Source organism: Salvelinus sp. IW2-2015, linkage group LG4q.1:29 (assembly GCF_002910315.2).
Source record: "Salvelinus sp. IW2-2015 linkage group LG4q.1:29, ASM291031v2, whole genome shotgun sequence".
Lineage (NCBI taxonomy): Eukaryota > Metazoa > Chordata > Actinopteri > Salmoniformes > Salmonidae > Salvelinus > Salvelinus sp. IW2-2015.
The window spans coordinates 9822515-9848840 of NC_036842.1; the positions used below are offsets into that span (position 1 = coordinate 9822515).

At 45.0% G+C, this 26326-nt stretch overlaps 2 protein-coding genes across 6 annotated transcripts in view; both read right to left on the bottom strand.

Annotated features, from left to right (window-relative positions):
- Positions 1 to 26326, bottom strand: part of amacr (alpha-methylacyl-CoA racemase) — a 410966-nt gene that overhangs the window by 170936 nt on the left and 213704 nt on the right. The window lies entirely within an intron of this gene.
- The window catches only part of LOC111961398 (retinoic acid receptor alpha), a 240792-nt gene that overhangs the window by 149496 nt on the left and 64970 nt on the right, over positions 1 to 26326 (bottom strand). For 2 of the 3 annotated variants that reach the window (XM_023983634.3, XM_023983632.3), the window contains exon 2: positions 15262 to 15372. The gene's annotated coding sequence lies outside the window, so the exon portion shown is untranslated. Of the gene's footprint in view, positions 1 to 15261; positions 15550 to 26326 lie in introns of those variants that run through there. The other variant, XM_070441195.1, reaches the window with a different exon arrangement.

Here is a 26326-nt window from a genome sequence, read left to right on the forward strand (position 1 = left end):
CTCTCTCTCTCCTTTCTCTCACACCGCCTGCTTGGTCCCCTCATAAACGCTCTCTCTCCTTCTCTCACATGCTGCTGTCCCCTCATAAACCTCTCTCTCCTTCTCTTCCCACGCTGCTGTCCCCTCATAAACTCCTCTCTCTCCTTCTCTCCCACGCTGCTGTCCCCTCATAAACCTCTCTCTCTCCTTCTCCACACGCTGCTGTCCCTCCATAAACTCTCTCTCTCCTTCTCTCACACGCTGCTGTCCCCTCATAAACTCTCTCTCTCCTTCTCTCACACGCTGCTGTCCCCTCATAAACTCTCTCTCTCCTTCTCTCACACGCTGCTGTCCCCTCATAAACTCTCTCTCTCCTTCTCTCACACGCTGCTGTCCCTCATAAACTCTCTCTCTCCTCTCTCACACGCTGCTGTCCCCTCATAAACTCTCTCTCTCCTTCTCTCACCACTGCCTGTCCCCTCATAAACTCTCTCTTCCTTCTCTCACACGCTGCTGTCCCCTCATAAACTCTTCTCTCTCCTTCTCTCACACGCTGCTGTCCCCTCATAAACTCTCTCTTCCTTCTCTCCACCACGCTGCTGTCCCCTCATAAACGCTCTCTCTCCTTCTCTCACCACGCTGCTGTCCCCTCATAAAGCTCTTCTCTCCTTCTCTCACACGCTGCTGTCCCCTCATAAACTCTCTCTCTCCTTCTCTCACACGCTGCTGTCCCCTCATAAACTCTCTCTCTCTTCTCTCACACCGCTGCTGCCTCATAAACTCTCTCTCTCCTTCTCTCACACGCCTGCTGTCCCTCATAAACTCTCTCTCTCCTTCTTCTCACACGCTGGCTGTCCCCTCATAAAACTCTCTCCTCTCCTTCTCTCACACGCTGCTGTCCCCTCATAAACTCTCTCTCTCCTTCTCTCACACGCTGCTGTCCCCTCATAAACTTCTCTCTCTCCTTCTCTCACACGCTGCTGTCCCCTCATAAACTCTCTCTCTCTTCTCTCACACGCTGCTGTCCCCTAACTCTCTCTCTCCTTCTCTCACACGCTGCTGTCCCCTCATAAACTGCTCTCTCTCCTTCTCTCACACGCTGCTGTCCCTCATAAACTCCTCTCTCCTTCTCTCACACGCTGCTGCTTCCCCTTCTCTCTCTTCCTTTTCTCTCACATGCTGCTGTCCCATCATAACTCTCTCTCTCTCCTTCTCTCACATCGTGCTGTCCCATCATAACTCTCTCTCTCTCTCCTTCTCTCGCACACTGCTGTCCCCTCATAAACTCTCTCTACATTTAGCCTTTTAGCTCTGTCTCCATAGCGGGGTCCTATTATCTCTACTTGGCTCTATTTCCTCCCCCCCCCTTTTTTCTCTGCTCCCTCTCACCTCTCTGCTCTGTTCATATTCAAATGAAGCGATCCTTTCCATGCGACCAGCTGTGTAAACAGCGGGCCAGCCGTGCATGTTTCTCACAGAGAAAGGCAGAAATGATGCCGAGAGAAACCTGGACACAAGGAGCCCGACGCCATGGCACAGGCGCAAACTGATGACCTATGGCCCTTTTACCTCTCGCAGAGTAGATATGTGCTGTGTACGGCTGGTGTGTGTGTGTGTGTACGATTTGATATCTCTCTCTTTGAAAAAAGAGAAACACACTGAGGTTTCCTCCTGGTGTGTGAGTCGTGCTCTTGTGGTCTGGTGTTGCCTTTATTATTCTTCCCCCACAATCAGTCAGTTCCATACAGGCAGGTCTTCGAAAGCTTACTGACCTCGTGTCCTTTCCTTCACGACCACTAGCCTAACCTGACAAGAGATGACTGAACACAATCCGAGCTCACCTTTATCTATCAGTGTTTACACTGGAGGGCTCTGCATTTTCTTGGTCTGGTCACGTGGTTAGAGAAAACTCCAGGCTTGAATCATGAAGGAAAGGAGACAAGGCAACGTGAAAGGAAAGGAAAAAGAGGAAAGGCAGCTTTGTCCAGAGTTTTGGAACGGTGCCAGTCTCTGAACGTCCCTTTGTGATCTCCATGTTTTTTTGAGAGGAAACAGTCATTTCTCCCTGCTTGCCTTAAGAGTCGAGTCAGCTGTGAAGAACTCAACAGCACACCAGCAACTGCGCAGACAAGCCTAAACAGAAGGCCTAACTACACTTAAAAATGTCAACCGTCTCCAATTTCTGTATCACAAGGTTGTGCAATGGAGTGGAGTAACCCTTCTGGGAATTGCAGAGGCTAGTTGTAAGAGCAAGACCCTAACATACCATTCATTTGACCCTTCACCGTCTCTCTGGCATCGTTATTGTGGAGCTTTGGCTCTGATGGCTGGGAACAATAAGGACTGTTTATTAAAGAAGGGGAAGRGGAGCAGAGGGATCCGCATGTGTGTATGTGTGTGTGTGTGTTCTCGTTCATCTCCACACACAGAGACAGCAGTCTTCCAGCCATCTATCACTTCCAGGAAGAGAACAGCTCTCCACAGCAGGGCTTCCAGTCCTCGTCACTGAGCAGGAGGCCCACTCATAATAGGGTCCATATTGCAGAACACAACCCCAGCCCCTTCAGCTAGACACAACACTTCCCCCCCACACACCTCAAAAGAGACGGCTGCTTCGGCTCTATGCCTTCACTGTGTGTGTGTGTGTGTGTGTGTGTGTGTGTGTGTGTGTCTACTTGTGCGTACTGACCCAAACCAGTGCCTCGCTAAACAGGGTGACAAGTGCTGCCACAGTGTTACCAGCCTGCTGTGTTTCAGCGTTGCCGTAGTTGTTTTTATTGCCGGGCAAAAAAAAGAAAAACACGTCCAGCTTGCCAAGCAAAATGTCACGAGGGCCTATTACGGAGGGCCTATTTTAGAAGCTTGTTTACTGGGCCACTAGCATCTTGGAGTGGATTCAGGTCCAGAGCAATTATAGTGAATTCAATTATAGGACGGATCAAGTGGACGAGGAGTGTGGCCTCGGCGTGTGTGCCTGTGTGTGTTTATGTCAAGGGGGCAAGCAGGCTGGCAGACAAGTCGAAAGGTTGCACAAGGTGTTCATTTGTCTGTGTGCGTCCCAACATCTTCCCCATTGCCTTGTTAGACTATGGCTTCATTTAGTGGGTGCCACAGGAACCTCCAGAAATGAAGGAATACATTCATATTACTAATCTCCAGTCTTTCTGCAGCTCCGACATCTCATGTCGCTCCCCACTGTCATTCTATTGTATCTAATGGCTAACTGCTGTATGTCCCTACTCCCTATCCAGGGGTATTGGATCTATGAACTTYCATGGCTTTTCGCCAGTGTGGCGGTAGGCTAGGCTACATGGCATTTGGGCCATGTCAGCACAGCCTGKAGCAGTATGTGTGTGGCCTGGTCTGACCCTGGTGTAGTATGGGGGAATGGAATGCCACAGGGCCAGGGGTTTGTGGGTCAGGGCTGAGAGCTGAGGGAGGCTGCAGCTTGGCAATGACATACCATTACCTCACTCTGTCAGTCACATTGGACACACTTGCATGAGCTCATAGCCACACAAACAGACATACTGTCCAGTTGAAACTCTGACTGTACACTGGAAGTCACACACAAAATAATGAAAGCTGTATATTTACATGAGTCATTTAGCAGACGCTCCTATCCTGATTGACTTACAGTAGTGAGTAGATGCATTTTAATACCCCCCCCCACCGTTTCCCCGTGGGAATCGAACCCACAACCCTGGCATTTCAAGTGCCATGCTCTGCCACACACACACACACACACTAGAGGGTGGAAGGGTAAACCTTCCATAGACCTTTACTGACAAGTTACCTCTAGAGTGACACTAGCAAAGCCACTGTAAAGCACCTCCATCCCTCATTCACATTTAAACACAGCTCCAAAGCCACACTCTTCTGTTACAGCATTTCACAGCCTCAAAAACAGCCTAAACCACCTACAGAGAAAAAAACATAATATGCAATAAAAACTCATCTCAGTATCACATCCGGTATGGAGGGATTAAATATGAAGCAAATTCCTCCCCGAAGTCGTAAAAGTCAAGTAAAAAAAAAATGAAAAAAAAAATGAGGGCTATATACTGCCAGCCTATCCATTAGCGGTGTTAGACTGTAGCGGTGTTAGACTGTAGGCTCACAAAGCTGGGAGCTAGCTGAGAATCTCCCACTCATCAGGGGTTCAACAGTGGCACCGAATTGCACGAGACATGATACGCATCTATGGAGAAAGGTCTACCCCGAACATTTTCCAGACTAGTACCTAAAACAACATGGCCGTTATTGACTAATAAGCATTCACGTGAGCGTGGTCTGGCATTTACATGCATATCCAGTGCACTCGGGAAAGTAAATCGGACCTGGACTTTTTCCACATTTTGTTACGTTAGAGTTTTTCTAAAATGTATTCAATCAATGTTTATCCTCATCAATCTACACACAATACCCCATAATGACAAATACCATTTTTGAAATGTTATCACATTTATTAAAAATAAAAACAGAAATACCTTATTTACATAAGTATTCAGACCCTTTGCTAAGAGACTCGAAATTGAGCKCGGGTGCATCCTGTTTCCATTGATCATCCTTGAGATGTTTCTACAACTTGACTGGAGTCCACCTGTGGTAAATTCAATTGATTGGACATGAGCTGGAGGAACACATCTCTCTATCTAAGGTCCCACAGTTGACAGTGCATGTCAGAGCAAGAAACCAAGCCACGAGATCAAAGGAATTGTCCTTAGTGCTTTAAGACAGGATTGTGTCGAGCCATAGATCTGGGGAAGGATACCAAAACATTTCTGCAGCATTGAAGGTCCCCAAGAACACAGTGGCCTCCATCATTCCTATATGGAAGCAGTTTGGAACCACCAAGACTCTTCCTAGACCTGGCCGTCCGGCAAAACTGAGCAATCGGGGGAGAAGGGCCTTGGTCAGGGAGGTGACAAAAACCTGACGGTCAATCTGACAGAGCTCCTCTGTGGTGATGGGAGAACCTCCTAGAAGGACAACCATCTCTGCAGCACCACCAACGATTCCAGCCCCCGTCCTGGGTCCAGGCCTACCAAGGTGTGCACACCCTACACAACAGAGGTCATCATCCACTGCTTATTTCAGAAATACGTGAGAGAATGATTTTTTATGGAATATCTACAGAGGCCCATTATCAGCAACCATCACTCCTGTGTTCCAATGGCATGTTGTGTTAGCTATTCCAAGTTAATCATTTTTAAAAAGGCTAATTGATCATTAGAAAACCCTTTTGCAATTATGTCAGCACTGCTAAAAACTGTTGTTCGGATTAAAGAAGCAATAAAACTGGCCTTCTTTCGACTAGTTGAGTATCTGGAGCATCCGCATTTCTACAACACCGTGTACTACTCCCTTCACAGCACAGCGCAAACTGGCTCTAACCAGAATAGAAAGAGTGGGAGGCCCGGTGCACAACTGAGCATGAGGACAAGTACATCTTCAGTTTCTYGGCAATTTCTCACATGGAATAGTCTTCTTCACACCACTCTAGCTCTATCCCCTTTCACTGCAGATGTTTACGTGTGACATAGGCGGGTGTGGTGGTGCAAAAAAAAATGCTACAGATGCAACAAAAAGATATCACTAGTTAAAATTGACATTTTTAAAATGGGGCTTTTTTTATTATGCTAATTAGATTTCCACCGGGTGCAGACATCAACCTTAGGGGGTTAAAATACTGACCTATAGTGTACGCTAAAAAAAAAGTGGGAAATAATTTATTATACTAATATAATTGATCAGAAAAAAGAAAGATTTTTTCTCCCTCGGAGGTAGGGGTCAAAAATGTTTGACACGCCTGTTTTCAATACCTTAACCATGCGAAGATAACAGCACTGAGCCTTTTTCTACAATGTTTTATGAGTTGGAGAACACATTGGGAGGGATCCTTGACCATTCCTCCATACAGAATCCTTCCAGATCCTTGATATCCTTCATCTGCGCTTATGGACTGCSCTCTTCAATTCAAATTACAGGAGACAGATTGCCATTGCAAAATGTTGATTTTGAGGCMAATKAACCATTTCTGGATTTTGATGAGTGCTTGGGGTTATTGTCTTGCTGGAAGATCCACTTGTGGCCAATTGTCAGCCTCCAGGCAGAGGCAACCAGGTTTTAGGTTAAAATGTCCTGGTACTGGGCAAAGTTCATGATGCCATTGACCTTAAGGGCCCCAGGACCAGTGGAAGCAAAATAGCCCCATAACGTCAAAGATCCACCACCATATTTTACAGTAGGTATGGGGTTATTTTCTGCTTATGTGTTTTTAGGGGTGTCAATAATTGAGCCCTACCTTAGATCTTTTTTTATTACAATGTTAAACAAAATCGCTTTCTCTGAACAATTGTATTAGTATGAAATAATACTTTGAGCATACAATATAGCGCAGTATTTTGTTTATTTTATAGTCATTTTTGCTCAGCTTTATCAAGGGTGTCAATCATTTTGGAACCCACTGTATGTATATAACGACATGTTTGATGTTTTATGTACAAGATGTATATTTGTATCGACTACACCTAAGATAGAATTTAATTCATTTAAAGTCCTCTTCTATTCCACCAAATTAAATTCCATTTCCATTCATTCAAAATTGCAATTCTGTATCCTGTTTACGTCTTAAATTCAAATTCAATAATTGAAATTAAATTAGGAATTCTTAATTCAATTCTGAATGAAGCCCAACCCAGATGTGTCCATGTGCGCTGTGTGTGTGTGTGTGTGTGTGTGTGTGCGCACGCTGTGGGGACCCTCCCTCTAGTTGGCCACATCTTTAGCCTGTGCACCTAAGAGGTGAAAAGTAACTGATTGGAGTGGTTCTACGAGCCTTTTCCTCTGTCCTCGGGGGTTTACTAGATGACTATTGATTGGTGAATTGATTGATTGATATATCTTGGAGACAGTGAGTCAACAACATCATCACTCTTTATATCGAAGAGGGGAGGCTTTTTTCTTTCACCGTAGGGCTTTGCAAGCAACATGATTGGTGATGGTTGTTAGACACATACAGGCCTACAGTGCGCGCATGCTCACACCCACACAATCAGTTTTAAAGCAGATTTCCTGCGATTCTACATATTCTGCCATGGAACCAAGAGAACATTTTGCCGTTTTAAAGCTAAGTCCCTCCAATTCTATGCATTTTGCCATGGCTAATRCTGTGCTTTTTGTTTCTCAAACATAATATTTTGCGCAAACATAACAAAATATATACTGCTATATTCATTATTTTGGGAATTCAATTCTCCCCAACTATCTATCTTTTATTTTGGTGAATATTAATTTTCAAATATTACATTAAACAAAAATATATCCATTATCTTTTCTACATTATCTTTCCAAGTCCATTATYTTTTCTACATASTTGGTATCTGATTTTACTCGTTTAAGTTTACACTGAAAGCGGAATTCCATYCCGAAAATGATTTACTGAAAATGTATTAATTACTGTTTGGATATAGGCGACCCGCAAAAAAAAAAAAAAAAATGACTGCCCACTCAAGGATTTCAATGCAGAAATATCCCTGTATATGACATTAAAAGGCAAGCCTACATGATGGCATACAGTAAGACAATACCACAATGAGGAGCTTACTAGATAGAAGTGTTACATCAGTGGATGCTGCTGAGGGGAGGACGGCTCATAATAAATGGCTTGAACGGAACAAATGGATACCATTGCATTTATTCCGCTCCAGCCATTACCGCGAGCCCGTCCTCCTCAATTAAGGTGCCACCAACCTCCTGTGTGTTACATACACAATTTTATGCACCCAGGCCAAAGGAATGTGGCTTCTACTGTACTGAATGAAGCAGTTGTGTAAAATATTGACGCGAAATGCAACTCCATGCACTTTATATTGTTGTCCAATTCTTTCTGTTGTTTCTATCGAACTGTATGAGGTCTGACTTGTCTTGAAACCTCAGCGAATCAGAACAATGAAAGAAGTCACCATCTACAGTTGCACACACACACACACATGAAGAGGTCCCACGCCGGGGAGCCTTGTTAACAGTTTCCACTCTCCACTGCGCTCACAGTCACACTGAGCCTCTCTCACACAGAGAGAGACAGAGCAACAGACAGCGAGACAGAGAAAGAAGCAAAGGATTGAGGGAGGCAGAGATCGAAAAAGAGGAATTKGGAGAAAGATTTGGGAAGACTTTCTTCAAGCTTTCATGCACACATTGCTCAGAGTTATTCAGAAGCTAAGACAGCCCCCATCAGAGAGGAAAGGGGGAAGAATACAAAAGAGAGATAGGCTGACAGGTAGAGGGAAAGATGTCAGTCCCCGAGAAGCCAATCAAAAGGGAAAACAGCCAAACGTGTACCCAGTACCCACCGTAGCGGACAGGCATACAGACAGACACATGCTACTACACCGTTACAAAGTAAACCAGCTAAATGAAATCCCCAATATTAAGCTGCTACATGAACTGAAATTACTACTGATCTYCTAAACGAGGGCAAACAAGTCAAGCAGAATGAAGATATGCGATACCTACAACTAAAAAAAGTTCAGGTCACAGATATCTCTCCATCTCAGGACCTCTAATAGCGGATATCGTAGCSGGTCTTTTCTAGCATAAACCTTCAACCGAGCCAGGAGATTGTATTAGCCTCGTGACTCCTCTCCTTTACCGTGTGTGTGGGCGCTCGTGTGTGTTAGCATGCATGTCGGTCTGCTGTGTGATTCTGCACGCGTGTCCCTCTTCCTCCACTCAGAGAGGAATGAAGTGATGGTGACACACCTATCCTCCTCCTTTCTCCACTCAGCACAGCCACCACCAACTGTACTAGGATTAGAGCACTCCATCAGAGAGCTTGCAACTTCTCAGATATCAGATGGCTCCAAACTGCAGCCTGGAGCTCTTCATCTCATCTGGGACTGGAATATCAGTTCCTCCCACAACTGGATGAAGGGAAGGGGCCATCTAGAAGTAAAGCATCACTCACCTGCTCTGATGACCATGTGTGTTATTGTAAGTGAGGCCATCTAGAAGACTAAAACTACTCAAGTTAGAAACATTCGGTGCAAAAATTGGTTAACAGCAGGGGTTGGAACAGGTTCAAGGAACAGAACCGTATTTAAATTTTTTAAGGAACAGAATCAAAACCGGGAACAAAAGTGAACTATACTGTTCCGGAACAGAACCATTATTTTAAAAKCATGGGAGCCAGTTTATAACGTTATTTTACATTCCGGGATTATAATGGTTTTGTCACACAAAAAAACACAATGTGCCTATTCAAAGCCCTTARYCACTAAGAAACKTATTCCGGTGTCTGCCTGCCAGCCGAATATGTTTACCACTATGTGTGCATGTATAGAGTACCTGCCCCTCCCCACCATAGTCTACTACGGACGTTACAAGCGTGATTCAGAATAGGGAGAGATATTTTTAATTTGAGAAGAATGGATTAACTTTTCAACGCTAGTTAAGGACAATATAGTTATCACATTTCACATTGAATGAATGGACTACAAAAAAGGTAAGACGTGTTTTTATTGTAATTCTGGTGCCATTCTGCAAACACAYAAGCTTGTTAGCTAGCTAGTTTTGGTCCTACGTTAAGCCAACTCTCTGAAGTTCAAATACATTCAAAGTCAATTCGTAGGTATAATTCTGTGGGCCTAATTCAGATAATGAATGTCATCACAAGATGGCCAGCGCTTCAAGCCAAGCCTCCKCCACCCTCTCTCCCCATCCGCAAAATTTCAGTCACATCTCACACCCTACACTTGTCTGTCCAATGCATGTATGCATGTCCAATGCACGCTTCACAGCAAGCTGCTCCATCTGCACTGATTGGTGAAGTAATTTAAATTTCAAGCTAAATGTTTTAAAAAGTTTGATGTTTCAAAAGGAACGATATAAACAGCTGCTTTTTGAGGGGTTTGAACCAGTTTTGCTGGTCGGAACATTTGAACGAAACGAAGGAGAAAAAAAAAATGGTTTTATTCAGAATGAAATGATTGGAAAATAATTTTGGTTCCAAACCATGGTTAAAAGATAAATGATTTTGGGGATTTTCCTGATCACTTACTCTAGTTGAATGWTTTTCCTCTATGGGGTGCAAAGTTAAATGAACTAGCCTAAAAATTACACATGCTATTTCATCTGGTCTTCCTAAGACGACGTAGGCCTACTAAACATGGACGAAAGGCATTTACCAATATAGACAGAGATGAAGAACACAACACAAACTTAGTGGGTTGTTTTGCAGTGCTTGTGAGTAGATTACAACAGAGATCAAATGAATAGGCAAGCATGGGCACATATGTTTCCAGTCATTTCTCATGGCATATGGATGGGACGATGACAGAGTGAGAGAGAGCAAAGACAGAAAAGTGCGAGAGAGGAGAAACGAGCGAGAGAAGAGAGTGAAAGCAGGAGAAATGAGGCAGAGAGAACAGTAAAACAAAGAATCATTCCTAAAATTAAACAGTTTGGACAGCTCCCTGAGATGAAAAAAAAAAAAAGGTACAAAGCGCGATGGTGATCAAATACAGTACTGACCTCATTTCTATCTGGCGSAGACAGGAAGGAAGCGGAAAAAAAGATCCAAATGTGACATTTGAGAGGRATCTGAAAAATCGGGGAAGACAATGTATTCTGCCATAACGAATAAGAATCGTGTCAGTGTGGGGGGTTAGGCAACGACAACAACATGGGCTTAGATTTCATGTCCTGAATAAAAGTGTGTGTGAGAGTGTCTCGCTCTCAGATCATGAGGCCTGCTACCTCACACGTCAACGCAGTGTCCTCACACACAACTATTATACTGCAAAGCTTTTTAAAAAAGGGCTCCTATTTGAGAATGAGTGACCAGAACATTGTTTGCAATCACTACTGCCGAGTTCTATTTCTTCCCCTTACTTTTGGGGGTTTGGGAGGGGTATTTTTTAGCAACCTACTGACAAAACTATTCTCATACATGCATTATGTTGGCGCAAAGATGTCAGAGGAAGACGGTAACGCACAACTTCAAGACGAGCGTTTTCRGGGAGGTAAACAGGTTGACCCCCCAATGTCATTTTGAACACTTTTGACACCAGCGAGCGACTCCCCATTAGCGCCTTGGCTGAGGCTCCCCCTTCCTCCGCCACCACCCGACCCCGGGGGAACATTCACCAATATAATAATGTATAGTATGGCTGAGGGAGAAAAAACCAACAACATCCAAAGCAAATGAGGAATCCTTCATCCTTCACTAGTGTCCATTAGATGCACATCCCTCTAGTAATATATAGTCCAATGCAKCTTTCACTCCATATTTTATGATGCATATCCTCAACAGAGCCAAAAAGGTAGGATAAAAGAAATTGAAGAAGGGGGGGGGGGTTTATTTTCAATGCATGGTCAATAAAGTTCTTCAATTCTAAGCAACAACGCTCCCCGGGACATTGCTCCATTCCACCCGAGCCGGGCAGACTTGTGGGACCGCTAAGAACATGGCGTCAAAGCCAGAACAGCTTTGCTCAGAGTGGGCCTTGGAGGAAGCTGAATTAGTGGTATGATCTTTGCCCAAAATGCATTTAACTGCCATTTCAGAATACTGAGCAAGCAGTGTGTGTGTGTGTGTGTGTGTGTGTGTGTGTGTGTGTGTGTGTGTGTGTGTGCACAGTGTGTCGGGAGCCAGCCACAGACTTGCCGGAGTAATCAACAGCTCTCCAGCGGCCAAGATCAACTTCACAGGCAGTCGCCACTCATTTACGAGGCCGTGTCGCCCGCTGTCCGGGCGAGCAATTATTAGTGTTTGTTATTGTCATACTATTTACACTGTTGCCTGAAAATATTTGTTCTTCTCGGCAACGCCAAACACTGTTCATTGATTGGGTGGTGCTTGGAAACTACTGTAGTGTGATATTAACTGTACTGTTGGTCATATTTGCTCAGGATATTGCAGAAGGATATGGCCGTTGTGCAATGTCTCGAGTTAGGAAATTGTCTTCTTAGGGGGCCCCGGTCTTGAGGGCAGGGTGCAGGAAGAGAGTGGGCAGATCCCTGGAGCATTTTGTGATGTGTGTGTGTGTATATACTACCCATTTGTTCACGCTGTACTCCAGAGTTCTTTGTAGGAAAGACAACTACCCTTCTATACACTGAGCATACATAACATATGACATAAACTGACAAGGTGAAATGACATAAACTGACAAGGTGAAAGCTATGATCCCTTATTGATGTCACTTGTTAAATCCACTTCAATCAGTGTAGATGAAGCGGAGGAGACAGGTTAAAGAAGGATTTTTAAGCCTGGAGATAATTGAGACATGAATTGTGTATGTGTACCATTCAGAGGATGCTGCTGGGTTTTCCACGCGCAACGGTTTCCCGTGTGTATAAAGACTGGTCCACCACCCAAAGAACATCCAGTCAACTTGACACAACTGTGAGAAGCATTGGAGTCCTGGTTAAAATAAGGATATAAATGGAATCCTGCTTTTTTTTTTTCTTACTAGGACTGTGAGCCACACTACCACCTCAAGAGAAAATACTAATTCACTTATTAATCAGATCTGTGCATAGCTCAACGTGGCAGTGGTGAAGAGGGGTGAGGGGGACCCACAGTGCTGCTTAAAAACATTTGTATACGTTGTATATAAGAAATGCCTGTGTGGGAGGAAGTGAGAAAGGACCGAAGCGCTAGGCCTGGGAGGCGTTCAGTTGTATTGAGAGGCAGTGAAGAAGGCGCTATTTTCCCTGGGCCCCTCCCTCTCCCTCAAGCAGGACGGTCGGAGCTACAGCCAAGCTGAAAGTGATTCCAGAGAGGGAGGGGAGAGATGGTGGGARTGAAAGAACGAGAGGGAGCCCAGCCATCAGCCCGTGGTTATGGATGAATCTGTCCTGAGGGCCCTGCCCCCACACCCCTCCCCTGTCCCCCTCATCCCCCAACCCATCTGCCCCAGCCCCCACACATCTCCACACAGAGACTGATATAGTACTAAAAAAAGAGAGGGAAAGAGGGGGATATATAAAGAGAGAGGGAGAGATATACTCTAGTCAGGAACGGAGTAGGTGAGGGAGAGCGGGGGGGGTTGAGGGAGATTGATCTCAAACTAAATGGGGGGAAAAAAAGAGGGGAGAAAAAGGGAAGAAAGAGATCGACAGGCAGCGACTGGGAAAGGACGCCTTTTCCCGCCCTCCATTTGCACAAAACTTTCATTACCACCAATTTAGGCAGGGAGCCATATCTGTGCTGCCATTATGGTTGGCCCACATAAATCAGTCTAATCTTCCTCGCAGGCCCTTAAATTACACCTCCGAGTTGGTTATTAAAATTTGTCACCCGTCTCACAACACCCGGCGCGGCTGGATATTGGACAGGGGCCCCAGACAAATCTGTTTCAGGGATGGAGAGAGAATGAGGGAGGCCTAGTCTACCAGCCAGCCCATACCGCCATACCTAACAGGCAGGTAGCGGGAAGAGAAAAACCTGCCGGCTCAGACTGAGCAAATCAAAGTAGCAGGAGGGAGGCCTATCATCTGGTTTGATTTATACACTCCTGTAGATCTGGTTCAGACTTGCTCACAACTCTCTCCCTCACGTACCTATTATATAAGAGCACTCCCCCCCCCCCCCAATTCCCAATTCCATTACCATCAACCCCCCCCCCCCCCAACACTCAATCAAACCCACGCCAGATAGATGGCATGATGAATGGCCTAATTGAAGGGGGCGCTGGGTAATGTTGCGTCGCTCAGGTTTGGAGGCGAGAGCCGAGGGTGATTAGCCTGTAGGATTTATTGTTATTGCTGCATTATTAAATAATACAGACACGTCTGGGTGGGTTACCACTGGCAGACACAGAGCCCTGTAGGTGGAGGGACTGGCAAGCTCATACATCAGACGTTTTTCCTATGGATTTCATCGAAATCTTGTWGTCCCACACAGGCAACGGTAGGACACTTGCACTTTAAATGTGTCCGAAAAGAAATACAGTGATCTATAATTCATGCCCATGAGATTTCGGCTTTACCCGCTCCTACCCCCCTCCCAGCTCAGGGAAATGTAGAACATTGTTTTTCCTCGCGTGGAGTCGGCATCGACAAAATCAAAAGGGGCCGAGGAAAATCCCTGTGGAACTGTGTTCGGAAGGAAATGGGATAACACAAAATACTCAAGTCAGAACAGTCTTTCACATGTCAAAGCTTTCGGGCCTCAACAGGAGGGGGGCGAGATCTAGGGGTTGGAACCAGGACTGATTTGCTCACGAGAAGAAAATAAAGACATTTCTCTGTAACCGCAATTACTATGTGATGTGAGTTTAATTAAAGAGGAGATATGTCAACCACGACTGAATTCTCAGTGGTAGATGCTTCTGATCATCTTCATTTTAGGCTGTAAATGCTTGTTCTAGTGGTCTAAGTTGATCCTAAATGGGCCACTACTTGTGGCACATGAGGAAGTGATTCCAATTAYGCGGAAGCCGAAATGGGATGTACTGGTATTTTATAACGCAGATCTTCTAGCATAGATKGTGATACACACAGGTCCCGTTAAAGAGTTTACACTTTGACGAAACACCCAAAGGATGTCGAAAATGAAATCTACCTGCGTAGGGTTGTCACAATACAGTACTGCGATACTACAATAGCTGACTTTCCTTGGCAAAAAGGAAAAACAAAAGCAGACTATAACATACCGTCTGAAAAATGTGCTATAGCTTGGAAAATAAAAGTGACTCTGGGTGACAACACAAGGCTGTTTGTTTCCAACATAAGGACTGTTTTCCCTCAGGGTTTCCCTCAGGAAATGTAGTCCGCTTCATGTTTTGTTTCCTTGCCACGATACCTTTGAGTGTACTGGTATCGCGACAACCCCACTGCATACCATTTCCCAGTACAAGCTGCGACCATGTGCATCGCACGCAATCAGCAGGAGAGAGAAAAAAAAGAAAAAAAAAAGCCTCGCCACAGAGTTTACATTTCAAACAAAGAACAGACATTTACAGGGAAATGTACCTGTGCCATTCCACCTCAAACACTCCACAGCGATAGCGCAACTTCCTCCCCAAATGAACACACGGCTGTGCATTTACACACACTCCAATGAGCGTGTGACAGCCCACTACCACATAAATTATAGGGAAGGAGTAAGTAAGCATGTCCACACACACACACGCAGCAATCAAAAACTCACCACAAGTGAACATTACATAGGGTGTAACTCGGTCTACCGTTCGGACACAGTGCAGTGTACTGGAGAAGGAGTAATACAGTAGGCTGTAGWTGTGAGTGAGCGAGAGTGCGTGTGCCTACCGGTGCTCTCCTCCTCTAATGGCAGTGCTCAGCCTGATGGAGTGGTCTGCTCGCCGGCCAACTATGCTTCCGGGTGGATGCTGGATGGCAGGCGGCATCGATATCCCTCCTCTGTCAGAGAGAAAGAGGGAAGAGCGAGAGAGAGAGACAGGAGAGAAGGGAAAATCAAGAGAGCGAGCAAAAAGAAGTTAAAAAAAATGAGGGATAGAGGAAGGGAAGTAAAGTAGGAAAGAGAAAAGAAAGCAAGAGACCGAGAGAGGGACAGAAAGTGGGAGAAAAGGAAAATAACATTAGCTCTAATTAAGTTTATTAGCTGTATCAGTCTGGGAGCCTTTTTAACCCCACCTCTCCTACCCCTAGGCACCCAGACCTCTTTGCCACCCCCCCACAAATGACAGCCAATTGGGACTGGCTCAGCTGGGAGGGTCAGTCATGACGGGAACACATTACAGCGTCCTCACTCACTATACTACATCTAATTGGGTTTCCTAATGGTCACTCACAYTGACAAATGTGGCTACTGTAACGACGTTAGGAGGCGGTGCTTTAAATTCATAGATCGGAGTGGAACGCAGGTTGAGAGACCTACAATGCRTTACCAGTCAACGAATGAAGTTTTGTTGTGCAACTACATATGCGTTGTATTCATTAGGGAAACAAGTGTTTATTTTGTACAAGTTCAGGTTGTCACTCCCTGTTTTAGTCCATTTTCTTCCGTTTGGTACGAATGAATATGACCATGGAGTCATGGCTTCAGCCATGTTRTAAAAGCAGTCTTTAATACCGGGAGAGGAGATTCAGTCCCCCGTGTATTGTGTTGTGCCTCCGGGGACAAGCCGGTCCTCCAAAACAAGTGACAGATATGGGATGGAGTGAGAGAGAGAGGGGAAATGTTGATGGGTGGGAAAACGGGATAAGTTAAATGTTTCATCCCTCCCCTGCAGTCCTTCCCTCCAGTCTGAAGGCAAACTGAGCTACTAATGTTCAATATGTCTGGCGAGGAGGGCCTGACTGAGTGTCTGGCACAAGAATGTATGTGTGTGTGTGTGTGTGTGTGTATGAGTAAATGTATCTTACTACAGTTTGTCTATCTGTGTGTGTGTGTGTTTTGTTTGCTTGTGTATGACATGCAAACATATGGGTATATGAGTGTACAGAGTGATTGACCAGTGTGTCTGTGCGAGTGCGCTTGTGTGTGAGATCGACTGATGCGTCTGTACGTACGTGTGTGTGTGATAGCCATGATGGCCTACCCTTTCTCTATCATATCCAGCTATCATATCCCGCCAGACAGACAGGTCCCACTGACCGAGCTGGATAATGAGATTCATTATGATTAACATGCCAAAAAGAGCCTGATGCAGAACAAAGACACGCACAGAGCAGGAGGGATGTGCGTGTGTACACTGAGCACATATGGGTGAGGTAATTGAGAAAAATGGAGTGTGTTTGCCAATGTGTGCCTGTGAGAGCTTCCACTGTTTCAGATGTCAGTCTTTTTCCCCCTCCCTCCCGAGCTGGCTGCTTCTGCCTCTAGGGGTGAATGCTGTGAGTAATTTTTTTGTTTGCAACCAGAAGGCATTTTTTTTATTCTGCTTTTGTAAAAGCAACCGATTTGAAAGACTTAAAGTGCGATGCATGTGCTACAGCTAACGCCGATCAGCCCAACAGACAGAGCAAAAGGTGATGTTCCTACTGCATCTCAAATGAAGACGGACTGGTAGCCCAGTAGAACGTGTCAGAACTGGAGAGTGATTAGTTCAATGTCATCAGTTAGAGGGTTTTGTTTGTTTGTTAGCTGAGAACTGAGGCAGCTGTTAAAACACACTGTAGACACTGCTTTATTACAACCTTTGGCTCTGGGAATGAAGATTGGCTTCTTATTGACACGCTAGGCATTCTTATAGGCTAGCTATGCATTCACTGGTTSTTGACGCAAACACAACAACGCATAMTGAATGAAGGCTCAGGCCAGATATGATTTATGTAACCTGGCAGTGCAGGATTTGGAGAGAGAAAGAACGTTAAAAAGTCATTGTTGTTTTACGATTTGTTTCTTTTATGAGGCTGCAGCGGCCTAATCATYCAACGGTCGAATCAGATAACTCCCTTTTCCTCACACGCGCGCACGCATACACACARTCATTTGGTGGGAAACAATGGAGGGACTCTTGAAGCTGGGGTTTATGGACTATTCAAATGATGCCAGCTCAATTAGAGGCCCAAATGCCAAGGAGCAGAGCAAGGCCCTCTTCAGCTAGAGAGACTGACTGGGGAACAATGAGGACACTTGACTTCAGGGAGCACCGGGTGGACAAAAGGGATATCGAGAGAGGGATAGAGAAAGAAAAGATTAAGGGAAGAATGATAAATACRGCGGGAGATGAAGGGGGGGCTAGGCAGTGGGCACAGTGGGACAGGAAAGCAAACACATTGGACATATGCCCGCCAGAAACAGACCCGGGTAGTGGACTGTGAARGCCCCTCATGCGAGCCTGCCTCTGGTCAGATACAGATACACCCCCTCCTCAGACACACACGTATTTCTATCACTAAATGAGATTAGCGCTACTGCTATTCCAGCCAGCATGCAGTCATCCATCCTTGATACTCCCTGGGGAGGGAACGGACAGACACAAAGGGCCATGTCCAACTCCCCAGTCCACAGTCTTCATATAGTGACCTTGATCCTTAAGGCCACTATTGACCACACAGAGAATACGACAAACACAGAAAAATACACACACTCAATTAACCCAACTAGTCCAATTCAGTCCAGATAACAAGCAACACTACACTGAACTGAAGTGTCAAAACAGGCCAAAGAGCCCAATGAAGATCARATAGGTCAATTTTTTAAAATTTATTTTGAAGATGGTTAATTCCAGTTRATACTGCCCACACCACCAGGGGAACAATGACAACATCTCAGACAAAAGTACTAATGTCCTCTTACAGTAAATATTTATCCTCAGCCAAACCTCCAAATTGGGTTCAACAATACCTCAGTAAACTTTGATGAGTCGAACGCTCCTCTGCGCTGCCAAGGGCAATCACCGCGCAGCCCAGGTGGTTCTCGTTGACACGACAAACTCCTCGGCGGGGCGCCGTGCCAGAGGAAGTTGGCTCGTCCGCGGTACATTTATCGCACTAGCAAGCACCGCCAAGCTAGCTGAGGCCTTTCAATTCAACACCCGTTTTGGTCTCTTCGCTCTGGCTCGAGTAGCCTTTCAGCAGCCAGTTATCCAGCTGCCTCAGAGCAGCTGGGAGCCTTAGAAGCAGCATTGGGGGAGAGGATCMCATCCAAAGGCACAATTAAAGACAACCTTTTCTATTAGCCTAGCCTACTAGAGCCCAAATTGTGCTGTGTTATGGGTCCTTTCCCTATATAATATCATCTGGGGATAATAGGGGGCTCAGCTTCCCTCCGCTGTAGAGGACTTCCTCTTTAATGTAGAGGATATTGGATAATAGGGGCTCTTCATGCTGCAAGAGCTGTGGAGATGGTCCTTCATGGGACCAGCATGGCCCGTCATCAAAAAGTGTCATGGCAGGAGTGCTGATCTAGGATAAGATTGCCTGTCTATATAATCTTATTCATTCTGACTTTTAAAAAAGGGAGAAAAAAAATACGGCCCCAGGTGTTTAGTGTCATTGTTCAATGGGGATGAGCGCCCCCTTACTGCCCATCTCTTCAACAGCAACTCGTCTATTGAGGGAGGTTCATCTTCTTTGTTTTGAATACATCTTTCTTTGTACAACCGTGTTGCCGATCTTCCCAAGCCATCTTGTCACAAGAGGACCACAAATGGGAAATAAGTCCCTTGACTTTTCCTCACGTACATGTCTTTTTCAAGTTGTGGCTTGTTTTTAAAATGGTCAAATTAATAAACTAAAAAAGGGAAGCCCCCAATTGAAGAAGTACCTGTCGGGCTGTATATGAAGATGAATTATTCTCCATATAATTTGCACCCCAATTTATGCAAACCAGCCTGTGCACCTATCTCCCTCCTTAGCTAGGCTAACTAATCAGCGGAGGGATTCATCATAATCTTGGCTGTGTGTGAGGTAATTTGGGCTGTGTTATTGCCTCTCCTCTCACTGTGTGTCAGTGTTAATAGTGCAGACCCAGTGGGCCGCTGTGGAGCGGGAGAGGGAGAGCCYCAGGCTAGCCCATTAAAGGAAGGCCTTCTCATTTAGACAGGCACAGCACTGCTGAATGTGGGACAGGGACAAGGAGGAGCGCTCATCTTCCTCCTTACTGCTTTGTATTGTTCACGGTGAGCTCCGCAAACATGGAAACAAAAAGTATCTATCYGACCACAACCGAGACGTATCCCTGAATCTCTTCTTTAAGAATGTTCTTTCTTCTAAAATCCCCCACCTAGGCTTTCAYCGCTACTACACTACTCCCCTTCTCTTCTTTCCGTCACCTGACCACTCCTTTCTACTCTCCCGGTTTTTCTACTCTCATTCCTGGTCTCTCCTCCTTGTTCTACTCCCTTCCCTCTACTCTTTTACCCCCCCCCCCCCTCCCTCTTGTTCACCTCATCTACTCTCCTCTTAATTTCTCCTCAGTCTCTCCTCCATCATGGGGCCCACCACTTACTGTAGTATCTCTGATTTAATGCTTGCTCCCGCTGACAATTTATGCATCGGCCGCCAGAGCAAGGCACCTTATGCCCCACTGTACAGCCAACGTTATGGATCGGCCTATAAATAGCCACGTGTCTTGTAAAAGCTTTTCATTACATAGAGACATCGCACGATCGATATCCGCTCAAATCTAATAGCTAACTGTGCCGGCCCTAAAAACATGTATTTTTGGACGGATAGCAGAGTAGGGTGTCGTATTTGCCAAAGGACTTTGAGGGGTTTTCTGTTTGAGTGAAATATGAAATAATTATGGTTTGAAGTATAAGTGCAGTACGTAGGCTGTGTTTCCAGCCAATGCAAACACAAAAGAGTAGAAAGACAATTATGGTATATAGTGCTAAGATGGAAATGTGTGTACGGGGTTTGTACAGATCCTGTCATGATTTAACACAGTGACTCGACTAAATCACCAATGGTCGAGTCACGAGTCCCTATGGCTTAAGTCAGAGCWGCCTAGTTATAGAACGGCCCACGATATGGTTTGAATGTAAAACGCGTGCCTCAAACGTAAACATAGGTAATATGAGTCATAACGTTTGAACAGTTTGGGCCAGAAACAAGACGTTTTCTCTGTAGAAAAGAGGGAGGCTTGTCAGAACCTGGCTATGGGATACAGTGGGGAAAGTGGGAGGGTTGAGCGAGATGACAAATTCAAAGACTGCCTACTTTGCTATACTCAAGGGGGAGAGAGAAACATAGCTAGACTGTTTGACTATTAAACTAACTAATTGTTTTAAAATGTGGTAAAACAGCTCGTGTTTCTTAACCAGGATAAGAGTAACTAACAAGAAGGACGGTGACTGGTTAGCATCTAGTGCTGCTCATATTCTGCTTATCATTGCCTATCCAGTCCAAGTGAAGGCGAGAAGGAGAGTCCAATCCGAGTCGCCAATGGTAGAGTCTTAGTCAAATTACAAGTCATGAAATCCAAGACTTGACAGACTCGAGTCCTAGTCCTGGACTCGAGTACTACAACACCGGGAACTTTTGCCTATTACTGTATGCTACAGCACCTATGCTTTGTTCTGCTGAAACTGGACAGCCCAAACTCCTTAGCACTCACTGGTAAAACTGGAATCACACAGCAACGCCACCCGCACCACTCCCATTCCCCAGGCACTATCATTTGTTGACTTCTGTAACCGTAAAAGCCTTGGTTTCATGCATGTTAACATTAGAAGCCTCCTCCCTAACTTTGTTTTATTCACTGTTTTAGCACACTGCCAACCCGCATGTTCTAGCCATGTCTGAATCCTGGCTTAGGAAGGCCACCATACATCCCATCCCAAAATATAACATCTTCCGACAAGATAGAACTGCCAAATGGGGCGGAGTTGCAATCGACTGCAGAGATAGCCTGCAGAGTTCTGTCATACTATCTAGGTCTGTGCCCAAACAATTCGAGCTTCTACTTTTAAAAATCCACCTTTCCAGAAACAAGTCTCTCACTGTTGCCGCTTGCTATAGACCCCCCTCAGCCCCCAGCTGTGCCCTGGACACCATATGTGAATTGATTGCCCCCCATCTATCTTCAGAGTTCGTACTGTTAGGTGACCTAAACTGGGACATGCTTAACACCCCGGCCGTCCTACAATCTAAGCAATATGCCCTCAATCTCACCCAAATTATCATGGAACCTACCAGGTACAACCCCAAATCCGTAACCATGGGCACCCTTTTAGATATCATCCTGACCAACTTGCCCTCTAAATAAACTTCTGCTGTCTTCAACCAGGACCTCAGCGATCACTGCCTCATTGCCTGCTTGAGTAATGGGTCCGTGGTCAAACGACCACCACTCACATCACTGTCAAACGCTCCCAAAAACACCTCAGCGAGCAGTTCTTTGTATCCTGGAAGGATATTGACCTCATCCCGTCAGTAGAGGATGCCTGGTTATTCTTTCAAAGTGCTTTCCTCACCATCTTAAATTAGCATGCTCTATTCAAAAAATTTAGAACTATGAACAGATATTGGTTATATTGGTTCACCCCAAACTTGACTGCCCTTGACCAGCACAAAAACATCCTGTGGGGTTCTGCATTAGCATCAAATAGCCCCCGCGATTCACAACTTTTCAGGGAAGTCAGGAACCAATATATACTCAGTGAGTTAGAAAAGCTAAGGCTAGCTTTTTCRAACMGAAATTTGCATCCTGCAGCAATAATTCCAAGTTTGGGGACACTGTAAAGTCCATGGAGAACAACAACCTCCTCCCAGCTGCCCTACTGCACTGAGGCTAGGAAACACTGTCATCACCAATAAATCTACGATAATCGATCATTTAAATAAGCATTATTCTACGGCAGGCCATGTTTTCCACTTAACTACCCCTACCAACAGCTCAGCACCCCCTGCAGTAAAATTCCGAAGCCCACCCCRCTTCCCCTTCACCCAAATCCAGACAGCTGATGTTCTGAAAGAGCTGCAAAATCTGGATCCTTACAAATCAAGTGGACTAGACCWTCTGGACCCTCTTTCTAAAATTATCCTCTGAAATTGTTTCAACCCCTATTACTAGCCTRTTCAAMCTCGTATCGTCTGAGATCCCCAAAGATTAGAAACCTACCGCGGTCATCACCGTTTTCAAAAGGGGAGACACTCTAGACCCAAACTGTTATAGACCTATTTCCATCCTGCCCTGCCTTTCTAAAGTCTTCGAAAGCCTAGTTAAACAGATCACCGACCATTTCGAATCCCACTGTACCTTTCCACTATGCAATCTGGTTTCCCGAGCTGGTCATGGGTGCACCTCAGCCACACTTAAGGTCCTAAACAATATCATAACCGCCATGTGACTGCCTCGCCTGGTTCACCAACTACTTCTCAGATAGAGTTCAGTGTGTCAAATCGGTGGGCCTGTTGTCCGGACCTCTGGCCTGTTGTCCGGACCTCTGGCAGTCTCTATGGGGGTGCCACAGGGTTAAATTCTCGGGCTGACTCTTTTCTCTGTATATATTAATGATTTYGCTCTTGCTGCTGGTGATTCTCTTATCCACCTCTACGCAGACGACACCATTCTGYAYWCWTCTGGCMCTTCTTTGGACACTGTGTTAACAAACCTCCAAACGAGCTTCAACGCCATACAACACTCCTTCCGTGGCCTCKAACTGCTTTTAAATGCTAGTAAAACTAAATGCATGCTCTTCAACCGATTGTTGCCCACACCCGCCCACCTAGCATCACTACTCTGGACAGTTCTGACTTAGAATATGTACCTGGTTAAATAAAAGAAAAGAATAAAGGAGCCCAGAGGTTCATTTCTCTCGCTGTCGGCTTCCCCCACCCCTTCTCTTCCTGTGGAGATCTGGATGCGTCGCAGGGAATTTTCCGGGTGACACCTCATCCTGAGCCATGCGACAGGCGCTGACGGCTCTCGTCCAAACAAATGATGCCGGGGCCTGCCTCCCAGCTCCGAAGCTGYAGCGCCACAGCCAATAGGCTCCCTCCCATTGAAAAACGCAACATTAGAGCTCACCCCCCCCTCAGTCAGACCAATACTCACTTACACCCCCCCACACCCTTAAAAAAAAGAACAAAAAAGTTGTCAGAGTCACCCCAGGTAGACAGAGATCTTCATCCCTCTGCCGCCCTCCCCCTCCACTACCCAAACCCCCCCAAAAGATAAATGGGTTAAACACTAGCTAGACAAAAGTTGAATCTGATGAGCCCACTGATGTTGGTGCATATTACTGTTATGGGACAGCAATATCATGGCCTTTTAAAAAAGTGAGGATAGGCTATTCAATGAGGAAAACGCATTGGACTTTCGGCCCCATTTTAACTATTTCCTTGCCTTGGTAGCGGTTAAAGAACCGCTAAGTATATAATTAAAGTAGGCCAAAGACCAAGACAATTTTTGGGGGGTTTAAGTAGAGCATTGTTTTTTTATTMTAAACCCCTGAAAATGAACCATTGAGAAACTATTGAGAACCCAAACTAGCCTGAACTACTCAACAAAGTACATTAAAAGTGTTTTCCATGAGCTCAGCTTGAGAAGTGGTCTGACAAAGAACCCCCCCAAAAATAATAAACGTATTCCTAAAATGTCTTTAAGAAAAGAACAATTAACCTCTGGTCCCGACACAATCATCTCTACATGGGTATAACAGGAGAAGAGGGAGAAACAATGATTCATTTCAAAAAGCAGATAAAAAAATGGAGCAGATAAAAACAATTTACATAAAAACAGACTGACAAATGCAGATCACATTGCATTTGTGCAGGGTTTCCKTTAGCCTGATCCTTTTTTGAAAAGTTGGTAAATAAAATTGGCGTCAGTCAATTGTCCGGGAGAAGAAAAAAATCCCATTGCAAAATAATGCTTTTTAGCTTATTYACCACTGTGCAATGAACTGGAGGCAGTATGCATTTTGAAAATATATACTTAATTGTTTGAAACCTGAACATTTTAATACTTATGGAGGCATGTCTTACCTTGCTTCAAAGTAGCCTATTAGATCTCCTCTCTTTAAAAAGTTACATTGAAAATGTTATTCTGACACATGAAAGTGTTTCCCACTAATTGCATTATGGAACAAACATTTACGCCTAGCCTACTGCCTTTTTGTGCATTGCTGCGCTTACAATGTGAAGAAATAATAGTTGATTAACATTTTAAGCTAAACGTTCTGATCTGTTGCTTCAGACTCATTGCTTTTAAAAAAAGGTACAGTATATATATTTTCTTTTTATGTGGCCTAGGCCTACTGGGTGTATGAATTTAGACTCCATCATCCAACAACAGTTCCAAAGTCTGTTTGAAATAGGCCATTTCTTTCGACAAGCTGACCAATAGAATAAGTAGCCTAAACTTTGATACTAGATGGACATAGGCTAGTGATTTTACTGTTCGTTACTCGTCTTGTTGGCTGAGGAAAAGTAAATATGGACAGTGAAATCTAACATGTTCAAAGTGCACGTCGGGATTCACTAAGGACCGCAAATCGGCGTTGCATCCTCGACTTGCATGCATCCTCTGCTAACAGGAATTACCATATTCTAAAATGTGATTTCTGTCTTTGAGCACCGTGGGTGGACGCCCTCATCAGGTTACGTACCCAAAGCATATGGGTCCGGTAAAKTTCTCATATGTCCGGTAAATAAACAAATGTTGCCGGTCAAATGTCTGGTGCCACATTTTTCTAACGGAAACCATGCAGTATAGGCATACAGCAGAAATCAATTCAATTCTTAATACATTCTTAGTTGAACTACACATGGAAGTCATTAAGAGTACAGCTACAAATTCCCGAATTGACTGAAATGTATTCAAATGTACCCCTACCCAGCTAKACACCTACACAATGTCAATGACTTATCTAACCCACTCATTTCAAAAGAACGACCGTTGAAATGAAAAATGAACTGCTCCATTTTAAACTAAGTACTCTAGCAAGCACTTCCCTCTCTGACTGTTGTGTGATAGTCTACTCAACTATTATCACACTCTTCATTCATATTACCCACACTCGATCGGCATCCCCCGGTGATGAATGTGTTCCTTTTTTCCCCTTCCAGAAGCTTGTGTGGAAGTCGAAGATAAATAAAAGAGGGGAACGTAAAAACACAGGGCAGGAAAAGAAGCAGGGCAGGAAAAGAAACAGTGCTGGAGTGATGCTTCTTGTTGGAAAGGGCCTTGAGAGGCGCATTCAATCAATACATGGCATTGCCGGGTGTACACCATCATTAGAGAGGACGCTTCTCTGTTCATTTATCAATGAGACGTGCACCTGACCACTTCCTGTAAAACAACCACTCAGTATAGTATTCAGACCCCTTGACTTTTTCCACCTTGTTACGTTACAGCAATCTACACACAATACCCCATAATGACAAAGCAAAAAAAAACAAAAAAAACAGGGGGCCTCCCAAGTGGAGCAGCAGTCTAAGGCACTGCATTGCAATGCTAGGAGGTGTTACAGACCCAGGTTCAATCCCGGGCTGTGCCACAACCGGCCATGGCCGGGAGTCCCAAAGGACGGCGCACAATAGGCCCAGCGTCGYCCGGGTTAGGGGARTGTGGCCAGGGGGTCTTTACTTGGCTCATCGCGCTCTAGCAACCCCTTGTGGCGGGGAGGGTTCCCGCAGGCTGACCCCGGTAGCCAGTTGAACAGTGTCGTTTCCTCCGGCACACTCGTGCGGCAGGTTTCCGGTTTATGCTGGCGGGTGTTAAACTTCTTATGGCTGAAGTCCCGTTAACGGGATCAATATGACAACAGCCAGTCAAAGTGCAGGGCGCCAAATTCAAAAAACAGAAATCTCATAATTAAAATTCCTCAGACATTCATGTGTCTTATATCATTTTAAAGGTAATCTTGTTGTTAATCCCACCAAAGTGTCCGATTTCAAATAGGCTTTTCAGCGAAAGCACTACAAACGATTATGTTAGGTCACCACAAAACCACAA